This window comes from Oncorhynchus kisutch, linkage group LG6 (assembly GCF_002021735.2).
Source record: "Oncorhynchus kisutch isolate 150728-3 linkage group LG6, Okis_V2, whole genome shotgun sequence".
Taxonomy (NCBI): domain Eukaryota; kingdom Metazoa; phylum Chordata; class Actinopteri; order Salmoniformes; family Salmonidae; genus Oncorhynchus; species Oncorhynchus kisutch.
Window position 1 is genome coordinate 2,013,730 of NC_034179.2, and position 14,445 is coordinate 2,028,174.

General features: G+C 50.7%; 1 protein-coding gene across 1 annotated transcript in view; it reads left to right on the forward strand.

Annotated features, from left to right (window-relative positions):
• Positions 1-14,445, forward strand: part of cntfr (ciliary neurotrophic factor receptor) — a 530,571-nt gene that overhangs the window by 471,008 nt on the left and 45,118 nt on the right. The window lies entirely within an intron of this gene.

A 14,445-nucleotide genomic window follows, 5' to 3' on the forward strand; every position in this document is an offset into this window, starting at 1 on the left:
TTAGACTGCTGTAGTCTCTGCCCCAGGGCCAATCAGATTAGACTGCAGTAGTCTCTACCCCAGGGGAAAACATATTAGCCTTGCTGTAGTCTCTACCCCAGGGCCAATCAGATTAGACTGCTGTAGTATCCGCCCCAGGGCCAATCATATTAGACTGCTGTAGTCTCCGCCCCAGGGCCAATCATATTAGACTGCTGTAGTCTCTGCCCCAGGGCCAATCATATTAGACTGCTGTAGTCTCTGCCCCAGGGCCAATCATATTAGACTGCTGTAATCTCTGCCCCAGGGCCAATCAGATTAGACTGCTGTAGTCTCTGCCCCAGGGCCAATCATATTAGACTGCTGTAGTCTCCCCCCCAGGGCCAATCATATTAGACTGCTGTAATCTCTGCCCCAGGGCCAATCATATTAGACTGCTGTAGTCTCTGCCCCAGGGCCACTCATATTAGACTGCTGTAGTCTCCGCCCCAGGGCCACTCATAATAGACTGCAGTAGTCTCTATCCCAGGGCCACTCATATTAGACTGCAGTAGTCTCTGTCCCACGGCCAATCATATTAGACTGCAGTAGTCTCCGCCCCAGGGCCACTCATAATAGACTGCAGTAGTCTCTATCCCAGGGCCACTCATATTAGACTGCAGTAGTCTCTGTCCCATGGCCAATCATATTAGACTGCAGTAGTCTCTGCCCCAAGGCCACTCATATTAGACTGCAGTAGTCTCCGCCCCAGGGCCACTCATATTAGACTGCAGTAGTCTCTGTCCCAGGGCCACTCATATTAGACTGCAGTAGTCTCTGGCCCATGGCCACTCATATTAGACTGCAGTAGTCTCTGTCCCATGGCCACTCATGTTAGACTGCAGTAGTCTCTATCTCAGGGCAACTCATGTTAGACTGCAGTAGTCTCTGTCCCAGGGCCTCTCAAATTAGACTGCAGTAGTCTCTGCCCCAGGGCCACTCATATTAGACTGCAGTAGTCTCCGTCCCAGGGCCAATCGTATTAGACTGCAGTAGTCTCTGCCCCAGGGCCAATCAGATTAGACTGCTGTAGTCTCTGCCCCAGGGCCAATCATATTAGACTGCTGTAGTCTCCCCCCCAGGGCCAATCATATTAGACTGCTGTAATCTCTGCCCCAGGGCCAATCATATTAGACTGCTGTAGTCTCTGCCCCAGGGCCACTCATATTAGACTGCTGTAGTCTCCGCCCCAGGGCCACTCATAATAGACTGCAGTAGTCTCTATCCCAGGGCCACTCATATTAGACTGCAGTAGTCTCTGTCCCATGGCCAATCATATTAGACTGCAGTAGTCTCTGCCCCAAGGCCACTCATATTAGACTGCAGTAGTCTCCGCCCCAGGGCCACTCATATTAGACTGCAGTAGTCTCTGTCCCAGGGCCACTCATATTAGACTGCAGTAGTCTCTGGCCCATGGCCACTCATATTAGACTGCAGTAGTCTCTGTCCCATGGCCACTCATGTTAGACTGCAGTAGTCTCTATCTCAGGGCAACTCAAGTTAGACTGTAGTAGTCTCTGTCCCAGGTTCTCTCAAATTAGACTGTATTAGTCTCTGCCCCAGGGCCACTCATATTAGACTGCAGTAGTCTCCGTTCCCAGGGACAATCGTATTAGACTGCAGTGGTCTCCGCCCCAGGGCCAATCATATTAGACTGCTGTAGTCTCCACCCCAGGGCCACTCATAATAGACGGCAGTAGTCTCTATCCCAGGGCCACTCATATTAGACTGCAGTAGTCTCTGTCCCATGGCCAATCATGTTAGACTGCAGTAGTCTCCGTCCCAGGGCCAATCGTATTAGACTGCAGTAGTCTCTGCCCCAGGGCCAATCAGATTACACTGCTGTAGTCTCTGCCCCAAGGCCAATCATATTAGACTGCTGTAGTCTCTGCCCCAGGGCCACTCATATTAGACTGCTGTAGTCTCCGCCCCAGGGCCACTCATAATAGACTGCAGTAGTCTCTATCCCAGGGCCACTCATATTAGACTGCAGTAGTCTCTGTCCCATGGCCAATCATATTAGACTGCAGTAGTCTCTGCCCCAAGGCCACTCATATTAGACTGCAGTAGTCTCCGCCCCAGGGCCACTCATATTAGACTGCAGTAGTCTCTGTCCCAGGGCCACTCATATTAGACTGCAGTAGTCTCTGGCCCATGGCCACTCATATTAGACTGCAGTAGTCTCTGTCCCATGGCCACTCATGTTAGACTGCAGTAGTCTCTATCTCAGGGCAACTCATGTTAGACTGTAGTAGTCTCTGTCCCAGGGCCTCTCAAATTAGACTGCAGTAGTCTCTGTCCCAGGGCCATTCGTATTAGACTGCAGTAGTCTCTATCCCAGGGCCACTCATGTTAGACTGCAGTAGTCTCTGTCCCAGGTTCTCTCAAATTAGACTGTATTAGTCTCTGCCCCAGGGCCACTCATATTAGACTGCAGTAGTCTCCGTCCCAGGGACAATCGTATTAGACTGCAGTGGTCTCCGCCCCAGGGCCAATCATATTAGACTTCTGTAGTCTCCACCCCAGGGCCACTCATAATAGACGGCAGTAGTCTCTATCCCAGGGCCACTCATATTAGACTGCAGTAGTCTCTGTCCCATGGCCAATCATGTTAGACTGCAGTAGTCTCCGTCCCAGGGCCAATCGTATTAGACTGCAGTAGTCTCTGCCCCAGGGCCAATCAGATTACACTGCTGTAGTCTCTGCCCCAAGGCCACTCATATTAGACTGCAGTAGTCTCCGCCCCAGGGCCACTCACATTAGACCTTAGTAGTCTCTGTCACAGGGCCACTCATATTAGACTGCAGTAGTCTCTGTCCCATGGCCACTCATATTAGACTGCAGTAGTCTCTGCCCCAGGGCCAATCATATTAGACTGCAGTAGTCTCCGCCCCAGGGCCACTCATATTAGACTGCAGTAGTCTCTGTCCCAGGGCCACTCATATTAGACTGCAGTAGTCTCTGTCCCATGGCCACTCATATTAGACTGCAGTAGTCTCTATCCCAGGACCACTCATGTTAGACTGCAGTAGTCTCTATCCCAGGGCCTCTCAAATTAGACTGCAGTAGTCTCTGTCCCAGGGCCATTCATATTAGACTGCAGTAGTCTCTATCCAAGGGCCACTCATGTTAGACTGCAGTAGTCTCTGTCCCAGGGCCTCTCAAATTAGACTGCAGTAGTCTCTGCCCCAGGGCCACTCATATTAGACTGCAGTAGTCTCCGTCCCAGGGCCAATGGTATTAGACTGCAGTAGTCTCTGCCCCAGGGCCAATCAGATTAGACTGCTGTAGTCTCTGCCCCAGGGCCAATCATATTAGACTGCTGTAGTCTCCCCCCCAGGGCCAATCATATTAGACTGCTGTAATCTCTGCCCCAGGGCCAATCATATTAGACTGCTGTAGTCTCTGCCCCAGGGCCACTCATATTAGACTGCTGTAGTCTCCGCCCCAGAGCCACTCATAATAGACTGCAGTAGTCTCTATCCCAGGGCCACTCATATTAGACTGCAGTAGTCTCTGTCCCATGGCCAATCATATTAGACTGCAGTAGTCTCTGCCCCAAGGCCACTCATATTAGACTGCAGTAGTCTCCGCCCCAGGGCCACTCATATTAGACTGCAGTAGTCTCTGTCCCAGGGCCACTCATATTAGACTGCAGTAGTCTCTGGCCCATGGCCACTCATATTAGACTGCAGTAGTCTCTGTCCCATGGCCACTCATATTAGACTGCAGTAGTCTCTGCCCCAGGGCCAATCAGATTAGACTGCTGTAGTCTCTGCCCCAGGGCCAATCATATTAGACTGCTGTAGTCTCCCCCCCAGGGCCAATCATATTAGACTGCTGTAATCTCTGCCCCAGGGCCAATCATATTAGACTGCTGTAGTCTCTGCCCCAGGGCCACTCATATTAGACTGCTGTAGTCTCCGCCCCAGGGCCACTCATAATAGACTGCAGTAGTCTCTATCCCAGGGCCACTCATATTAGACTGCAGTAGTCTCTGTCCCATGGCCAATCATATTAGACTGCAGTAGTCTCTGCCCCAAGGCCACTCATATTAGACTGCAGTAGTCTCCGCCCCAGGGCCACTCATATTAGACTGCAGTAGTCTCTGTCCCAGGGCCACTCATATTAGACTGCAGTAGTCTCTGGCCCATGGCCACTCATATTAGACTGCAGTAGTCTCTGTCCCATGGCCACTCATGTTAGACTGCAGTAGTCTCTATCTCAGGGCAACTCAAGTTAGACTGTAGTAGTCTCTGTCCCAGGTTCTCTCAAATTAGACTGTATTAGTCTCTGCCCCAGGGCCACTCATATTAGACTGCAGTAGTCTCCGTCCCAGGGACAATCGTATTAGACTGCAGTGGTCTCCGCCCCAGGGCCAATCATATTAGACTGCTGTAGTCTCCGCCCCAGGGCCACTCATAATAGACTGCAGTAGTCTCTATCCCAGGGCCACTCATATTAGACTGCAGTAGTCTCCGTCCCAGGGCCAATCGTATTAGACTGCAGTAGTCTCTGCCCCAGGGCCAATCAGATTAGACTGCTGTAGTCTCTGCCCCAGGGCCAATCATATTAGACTGCTGTAGTCTCCCCCCCAGGGCCAATCATATTAGACTGCTGTAATCTCTGCCCCAGGGCCAATCATATTAGACTGCTCTAGTCTCTGCCCCAGGGCCACTCATATTAGACTGCTGTAGTCTCCGCCCCAGGGCCACTCATAATAGACTGCAGTAGTCTCTATCCCAGGGCCACTCATATTAGATTGCAGTAGTCTCTGTCCCACAGCCACTCATGTTAGACTCCAGTAGTCTCTGTCCCAGGGCCAATCATATTAGACTGCAGTAGTCTCTGTCCCAGGGCCAATCATATTAGACTGCAGTAGTCTCTGTCCCAGGGCCTCTCATATTAGACTGCAGTAGTCTCTATCTCAGGGCAACTCATGTTAGACTGTATTAGTCTCTGCCCCAGGGCCACTCATATTAGACTGCAGTAGTCTCCGTCCCAGGGACAATCGTATTAGACTGCAGTGGTCTCCGCCCCAGGGCCAATCATATTAGACTGCTGTAGTCTCCGCCCCAGGGCCACTCATAATAGACTGCAGTAGTCTCTATCCCAGGGCCACTCATATTAGACTGCAGTAGTCTCCGTCCCAGGGCCAATCGTATTAGACTGCAGTAGTCTCTGCCCCAGGGCCAATCAGATTAGACTGCTGTAGTCTCTGCCCCAGGGCCAATCATATTAGACTGCTGTAGTCTCCCCCCCAGGGCCAATCATATTAGACTGCTGTAATCTCTGCCCCAGGGCCAATCATATTAGACTGCTCTAGTCTCTGCCCCAGGGCCACTCATATTAGACTGCTGTAGTCTCCGCCCCAGGGCCACTCATAATAGACTGCAGTAGTCTCTATCCCAGGGCCACTCATATTAGATTGCAGTAGTCTCTGTCCCACAGCCACTCATGTTAGACTCCAGTAGTCTCTGTCCCAGGGCCAATCATATTAGACTGCAGTAGTCTCTGTCCCAGGGCCAATCATATTAGACTGCAGTAGTCTCTGTCCCAGGGCCTCTCATATTAGACTGCAGTAGTCTCTATCTCAGGGCAACTCATGTTAGACTGCAGTAGTCTCTGCCCCAGGGCCACTCATATTAGACTGCTGTAGTCTCCGCCCCAGGGCCACTCATAATAGACTGCAGTAGTCTCTATCCCAGGGCCACTCATATTAGACTGCAGTAGTCTCTGTCCCATGGCCAATCATATTAGACTGCAGTTGTCTCTGCCCCAAGGCCACTCATATTAGACTGCAGTAGTCTCCGCCCCAGGGCCACTCATATTAGACTGCAGTAGTCTCTGTCCCAGGGCCACTCATATTAGACTGCAGTAGTCTCTGGCCCATGGCCACTCATATTAGACTGCAGTAGTCTCTGTCCCATGGCCACTCATGTTAGACTGCAGTAGTCTCTATCTCAGGGCAACTCATGTTAGACTGTAGTAGTCTCTGTCCCAGGGCCTCTCAAATTAGACTGCAGTAGTCTCTGTCCCAGGGCCAATCATATTAGACTGCTGTAATCTCTGCCCCAGGGCCAATCATATTAGACTGCTCTAGTCTCTGCCCCAGGGCCACTCATATTAGACTGCTGTAGTCTCCGCCCCAGGGCCACTCATAATAGACTGCAGTAGTCTCTATCCCAGGGCCACTCATATTAGATTGCAGTAGTCTCTGTCCCACAGCCACTCATGTTAGACTCCAGTAGTCTCTGTCCCAGGGCCAATCATATTAGACTGCAGTAGTCTCTGTCCCAGGGCCAATCATATTAGACTGCAGTAGTCTCTGTCCCAGGGCCTCTCATATTAGACTGCAGTAGTCTCTATCTCAGGGCAACTCATGTTAGACTGCAGTAGTCTCTGCCCCAGGGCCACTCATATTAGACTGCTGTAGTCTCCGCCCCAGGGCCACTCATAATAGACTGCAGTAGTCTCTATCCCAGGGCCACTCATATTAGACTGCAGTAGTCTCTGTCCCATGGCCAATCATATTAGACTGCAGTTGTCTCTGCCCCAAGGCCACTCATATTAGACTGCAGTAGTCTCCACCCCAGGGCCACTCATATTAGACTGCAGTAGTCTCTGTCCCAGGGCCACTCATATTAGACTGCAGTAGTCTCTGGCCCATGGCCACTCATATTAGACTGCAGTAGTCTCTGTCCCATGGCCACTCATGTTAGACTGCAGTAGTCTCTATCTCAGGGCAACTCATGTTAGACTGTAGTAGTCTGTGTCCCAGGGCCTCTCAAATTAGACTGCAGTAGTCTCTGTCCCAGGGCCATTCATATTAGACTGCAGTAGTCTCTATCCCAGGGCCACTCATGTTAGACTGCAGTAGTCTCTGTCCCAGGTTCTCTCAAATTAGACTGTATTAGTCTCTGCCCCAGGGCCACTCATATTAGACTGCAGTAGTCTCCGTCCCAGGGACAATCGTATTAGACTGCAGTGGTCTCCGCCCCAGGGACAATCATATTAGACTGCTGTAGTCTCCACCCCAGGGCCACTCATAATAGACAGCAGTAGTCTCTATCCCAGGGCCACTCATATTAGACTGCAGTAGTCTCTGTCCTATGGCCAATCATGTTAGACTGCAGTAGTCTCTGCCCCAGGCCCAATCATATTAGACTGCAGTAGTCTCTGCACCAGGGCAACTCATGTTAGACTGCAGTAGTCTCTGCCCCAGGGCCAATCATATTAGGCTGCAGTAGTCTCTGCACCAGGGCAACTCATGTTAGACTGCAGTAGTATCCGCCCCAGGGCCACTCATATTTGACTGCAGTAGTCTCTGTCACAGGGCCTCTCATATTAGACTGCAGTAGTCTCCGTCCCAGGGACAATCGTATTAGACTGCAGTGGTCTCCGCCCCAGGGCCACTCATAATAGACTGCAGTAGTCTCTATCCCAGGGCCACTCATATTAGACTGCAGTAGTCTCCGTCCCAGGGCCAATCGTATTAGACTGCAGTAGTCTCTGCCCCAGGGCCAATCAGATTAGACTGCTGTAGTCTCTGCCCCAGGGCCAATCATATTAGACTGCTGTAGTCTCCCCCCCAGGGCCAATCATATTAGACTGCTGTAATCTCTGCCCCAGGGCCAATCATATTAGACTGCTCTAGTCTCTGCCCCAGGGCCACTCATATTAGACTGCTGTAGTCTCCGCCCCAGGGCCACTCATAATAGACTGCAGTAGTCTCTATCCCAGGGCCACTCATATTAGATTGCAGTAGTCTCTGTCCCACAGCCACTCATGTTAGACTCCAGTAGTCTCTGTCCCAGGGCCAATCATATTAGACTGCAGTAGTCTCTGTCCCAGGGCCAATCATATTAGACTGCAGTAGTCTCTGTCCCAGGGCCTCTCATATTAGACTGCAGTAGTCTCTATCTCAGGGCAACTCATGTTAGACTGCAGTAGTCTCTGCCCCAGGGCCACTCATATTAGACTGCTGTAGTCTCCGCCCCAGGGCCACTCATAATAGACTGCAGTAGTCTCTATCCCAGGGCCACTCATATTAGACTGCAGTAGTCTCTGTCCCATGGCCAATCATATTAGACTGCAGTTGTCTCTGCCCCAAGGCCACTCATATTAGACTGCAGTAGTCTCCGCCCCAGGGCCACTCATATTAGACTGCAGTAGTCTCTGTCCCAGGGCCACTCATATTAGACTGCAGTAGTCTCTGGCCCATGGCCACTCATATTAGACTGCAGTAGTCTCTGTCCCATGGCCACTCATGTTAGACTGCAGTAGTCTCTATCTCAGGGCAACTCATGTTAGACTGTAGTAGTCTCTGTCCCAGGGCCTCTCAAATTAGACTGCAGTAGTCTCTGTCCCAGGGCCATTCATATTAGACTGCAGTAGTCTCTATCCCAGGGCCACTCATGTTAGACTGCAGTAGTCTCTGTCCCAGGTTCTCTCAAATTAGACTGTATTAGTCTCTGCCCCAGGGCCACTCATATTAGACTGCAGTAGTCTCCGTCCCAGGGACAATCGTATTAGACTGCAGTGGTCTCCGCCCCAGGGACAATCATATTAGACTGCTGTAGTCTCCACCCCAGGGCCACTCATAATAGACAGCAGTAGTCTCTATCCCAGGGCCACTCATATTAGACTGCAGTAGTCTCTGTCCTATGGCCAATCATGTTAGACTGCAGTAGTCTCTGCCCCAGGCCCAATCATATTAGACTGCAGTAGTCTCTGCACCAGGGCAACTCATGTTAGACTGCAGTAGTCTCTGCCCCAGGGCCAATCATATTAGGCTGCAGTAGTCTCTGCACCAGGGCAACTCATGTTAGACTGCAGTAGTATCCGCCCCAGGGCCACTCATATTTGACTGCAGTAGTCTCTGTCACAGGGCCTCTCATATTAGACTGCAGTAGTCTCTGCCCCAGAACCACTCATGTTAGACTGCAGTAGTCTCCACCCCAGGGCCACTGATATTAGATTGCAGTAGTCTCTGTCCCAGGGCCACTCATATTAGACTGCAGTAGTCTCTGTCTCAGTGCCAATCGTATTAGACTGTAGTAGTCTCCGCCCCAAGGCAACTCATATTAGACTGCAGTAGTCTCCGCCCCAAGGCCACTCATATTAGACTGCTGTAGTCTCTACCCCAGGGCAACTCATATTAGACTGCTGTAGTCTCCGTCCCAGGACCACTCATATTAGACTGCAGTAGTCTCCACCCCAGGGACAATCATATTAGATTGCAGTAGTCTCTGTCCCACAGCCACTCATGTTAGACTCCAGTAGTCTCTGTCCCAGGGCCAATCATATTAGACTGCAGTAGTCTCTGTCCCAGGGCCTCTCATATTAGACTGTAGTAGTCTCTATCTCAGGGCAACTCATGTTAGACTGCAGTAGTCTCTGTCCCAGGGCCATTCATATTAGACTGCAGTAGTCTCTATCCCAGGGCCACTCATGTTAGACTGCAGTAGTCTCTGTCCCAGGGCCTCTCGAAATTAGACTGTAGTAGTCTCTACCCCAGGGCCACTCATATTAGACTGCAGTAGTCTCCGTCCCAGGGACAATCGTATTAGACTGCAGTGGTCTCCGCCCCAGGGCCAATCATATTAGACTGCTGTAGTCTCCGCCCCAGGGCCACTCATAATAGACTGCAGTAGTCTCTATCCCAGGGCCACTCATATTAGACTGCAGTAGTCTCTGTCCCATGGCCAATCATGTTAGACTGCAGTAGTCTCTGCCCCAGGGCCAATCATATTAGACTGCAGTAGTCTCTGCACCAGGGCAACTCATGTTAGACTGCAGTAGTCTCTGTCCCAGGGCCATTCATATTAGACTGCAGTAGTCTCTATCCCAGGGCCACTCATGTTAGACTGCAGTAGTCTCTGTCCCAGGTTCTCTCAAATTAGACTGTATTAGTCTCTGCCCCAGGGCCACTCATATTAGACTGCAGTAGTCTCCGTCCCAGGGACAATCGTATTAGACTGCAGTGGTCTCCGCCCCAGGGACAATCATATTAGACTGCTGTAGTCTCCACCCCAGGGCCACTCATAATAGACAGCAGTAGTCTCTATCCCAGGGCCACTCATATTAGACTGCAGTAGTCTCTGTCCTATGGCCAATCATGTTAGACTGCAGTAGTCTCTGCCCCAGGCCCAATCATATTAGACTGCAGTAGTCTCTGCACCAGGGCAACTCATGTTAGACTGCAGTAGTCTCTGCCCCAGGGCCAATCATATTAGGCTGCAGTAGTCTCTGCACCAGGGCAACTCATGTTAGACTGCAGTAGTATCCGCCCCAGGGCCACTCATATTTGACTGCAGTAGTCTCTGTCACAGGGCCTCTCATATTAGACTGCAGTAGTCTCTGCCCCAGAACCACTCATGTTAGACTGCAGTAGTCTCCACCCCAGGGCCACTGATATTAGATTGCAGTAGTCTCTGTCCCAGGGCCACTCATATTAGACTGCAGTAGTCTCTGTCCCAGTGCCAATCGTATTAGACTGTAGTAGTCTCCGCCCCAAGGCAACTCATATTAGACTGCAGTAGTCTCCGCCCCAAGGCCACTCATATTAGACTGCTGTAGTCTCTACCCCAGGGCAACTCATATTAGACTGCTGTAGTCTCCGTCCCAGGACCACTCATATTAGACTGCGGGTGGGCTCCACCCCAGGGACAATCATATTAGATTGCAGTAGTCTCTGTCCCACAGCCACTCATGTTAGACTCCAGTAGTCTCTGTCCCAGGGCCAATCATATTAGACTGCAGTAGTCTCTGTCCCAGGGCCTCTCATATTAGACTGCAGTAGTCTCTATCTCAGGGCAACTCATGTTAGACTGCAGTAGTCTCTGTCCCAGGGCCATTCATATTAGACTGCAGTAGTCTCTATCCCAGGGCCACTCATGTTAGACTGCAGTAGTCTCTGTCCCAGGGCCTCTCGAAATTAGACTGTAGTAGTCTCTACCCCAGGGCCACTCATATTAGACTGCAGTAGTCTCCGTCCCAGGGACAATCGTATTAGACTGCAGTGGTCTCCGCCCCAGGGCCAATCATATTAGACTGCTGTAGTCTCCGCCCCAGGGCCACTCATAATAGACTGCAGTAGTCTCTATCCCAGGGCCACTCATATTAGACTGCAGTAGTCTCTGTCCCATGACCAATCATGTTAGACTGCAGTAGTCTCTGCCCCAGGGCCAATCATATTAGACTGCAGTAGTCTCTGCACCAGGGCAACTCATGTTAGACTGCAGTAGTCTCTGCCCCAGGGCCAATCATATTAGACTGCAGTAGTCTCTGCACCAGGGCAACTCATTTTAGACTGCAGTAGTATCCGCCCCAGGGCCACTCATATTTGACTGCAGTAGTCTCTGTCCCAGGGCCTCTCATATTAGACTGCAGTAGTCTCTGTCCCAGGGCCTCTCATATTAGACTGCAGTGGTCTCTGTCCCAGGGCCAATCATAATAGACTCAGTAGTCTCTGTCCCAGGGCCTCTCATATTAGACTGCAGTAGTCTCTGTCCCAGGGCCTCTGATATTAGACTGCAGTAGTCTCTGCACCAGGGCAACTCATTTTAGACTGCAGTAGTATCCGCCCCAGGGCCACTCATATTTGACTGCAGTAGTCTCTGTCCCAGGGCCTCTCATATTACACTGCAGTGGTCTCTGTCCCAGGGCCAATCATAATAGACTTAGTAGTCTCTGTCCCAGGGCCTCTCATATTAGACTGCAGTGGTCTCTGTCCCAGGGCCAATCATAATAGACTCAGTAGTCTCTGTCCCAGGGCCTCTCATATTAGACTGCAGTAGTCTCTGTCCCAGGGCCTCTGATATTAGACTGCAGTAGTCTCTGCCCCAGAACCACTCATGTTAGACTGCAGTAGTCTCCACCCCAGGGCCACTGATATTAGATTGCAGTAGTCTCTGTCCCAGGGCCACTCATATTAGACTGCAGTAGTCTCTGTCCCAGTGCCAATCGTATTAGACTGTAGTAGTCTCCGCCCCAAGGCAACTCATATTAGACTGCAGTAGTCTCCGCCCCAAGGCCACTCATATTAGACTGCTGTAGTCTCTACCCCAGGGCAACTCATATTAGACTGCTGTAGTCTCCGTCCCAGGACCACTCATATTAGACTGCAGTAGTCTCCACCCCAGGGACAATCATATTAGATTGCAGTAGTCTCTGTCCCACAGCCACTCATGTTAGACTCCAGTAGTCTCTGTCCCAGGGCCAATCATATTAGACTGCAGTAGTCTCTGTCCCAGGGCCTCTCATATTAGACTGCAGTAGTCTCTATCTCAGGGCAACTCATGTTAGACTGTAGTAGTCTCTGTCCCAGGGCCATTCATATTAGACTGCAGTAGTCTCTATCCCAGGGCCACTCATGTTAGACTGCAGTAGTCTCTGTCCCAGGGCCTCTCAAATTAGACTGTAGTAGTCTCTACCCCAGGGCCACTCATATTAGACTGCAGTAGTCTCCGTCCCAGGGACAATCGTATTAGACTGCAGTGGTCTCCGCCCCAGGGCCAATCATATTAGACTGCTGTAGTCTCCGCCCCAGGGCCACTCATAATAGACTGCAGTAGTCTCTATCCCAGGGCCACTCATATTAGACTGCAGTAGTCTCTGTCCCATGGCCAATCATGTTAGACTGCAGTAGTCTCTGCCCCAGGGCCAATCATATTAGACTGCAGTAGTCTCTGCACCAGGGCAACTCATGTTAGACTGCAGTAGTCTCTGCCCCAGGGCCAATCATATTAGACTGCAGTAGTCTCTGCACCAGGGCAACTCATTTTAGACTGCAGTAGTATCCGCCCCAGGGCCACTCATATTTGACTGCAGTAGTCTCTGTCCCAGGGCCTCTCATATTAGACTGCAGTAGTCTCTGTCCCAGGGCCTCTCATATTAGACTGCAGTGGTCTCTGTCCCAGGGCCAATCATAATAGACTCAGTAGTCTCTGTCCCAGGGCCTCTCATATTAGACTGCAGTAGTCTCTGTCCCAGGGCCTCTGATATTAGACTGCAGTAGTCTCTGCACCAGGGCAACTCATTTTAGACTGCAGTAGTATCCGCCCCAGGGCCACTCATATTTGACTGCAGTAGTCTCTGTCCCAGGGCCTCTCATATTAGACTGCAGTGGTCTCTGTCCCAGGGCCAATCATAATAGACTTAGTAGTCTCTGTCCCAGGGCCTCTCATATTAGACTGCAGTGGTCTCTGTCCCAGGGCCAATCATAATAGACTCAGTAGTCTCTGTCCCAGGGCCTCTCATATTAGACTGCAGTAGTCTCTGTCCCAGGGCCTCTGATATTAGACTGCAGTAGTCTCTGCACCAGGGCAACTCATTTTAGACTGCAGTAGTATCCGCCCCAGGGCCACTCATATTTGACTGCAGTAGTCTCTGTCCCAGGGCCTCTCATATTAGACTGCAGTGGTCTCTGTCCCAGGGCCAATCATAATAGACTTAGTAGTCTCTGTCCCAGGGCCTCTCATATTAGACTGCAGTGGTCTCTGTACCAGGGCCAATCATAATAGACTCAGTAGTCTCTGTCCCAGGGCCTCTCATATTAGACTGCAGTAGTCTCTGTCCCAGGGCCTCTGATATTAGACTGCAGTCGTCTCTGTCCCAGGGCCTCTGATATTAGACTGCAGTAGTCTCTGTCCCAGGGCCTCTGATATTAGACTGCAGTAGTCTAATATACAGTGTTTGCAAAAAGCATAAGGGGGTAAAGGCAATAAAGAGGACATAGTAGCAAAATAATTACAATTTAGCAGATTAACACTGGAGTGATAGATGTGCAGATGGTGATGTGCAAGTAGAAATACTGGTGTGCAAGACAACAGCAAAGTGAATTAAAACAATATGGGGATGAGGTAGGTAGATTGGTTGTTGGTTGGGCTATGTGCAGATGGACTATGTACAGCTGCAGCGATCGGTTAGCTGCTCGGTTAGCTGATGCTTAAAGTTGGTGAGGGAAATGTAAGTCTCTGCTTCAGCGATTTTTGCAATTCTTTCCAGTCACTGGCAGCAGAGAACTGGAAGGAAAGGCCAAATGAGGTGTTGGCTTTGGGGATGATCAGTGAGATACACCTGCTGGAGCGCATGCTACGGGTGGGTGTTATCGTGACCAGTGAGCTGAGATAAGGTGGAGCTTTACCTAGCATAGACTTATAGTTGACCTGGAGCCAGTGGGTCTGGTGCCGAATATGTAGCGAGGGCCAGCCGACTAGAGTATACAGGTCACAGTGGTGGGTGGTGTAAGGCGCTTTGTTAACAAAATGGATGGCACTGTGATAGACTGTATCCACTTTGCTGAGTAGAGTGTTTGAGGCTATTTTGTAGATGACATCGCCGAAGTTGAGGATCGCAGGACAGTCAGTTTTAATAGGGTAAGTTTGGCGGCGTGAGTGAAGGAGGCTTTGTTGCGAAATAGAA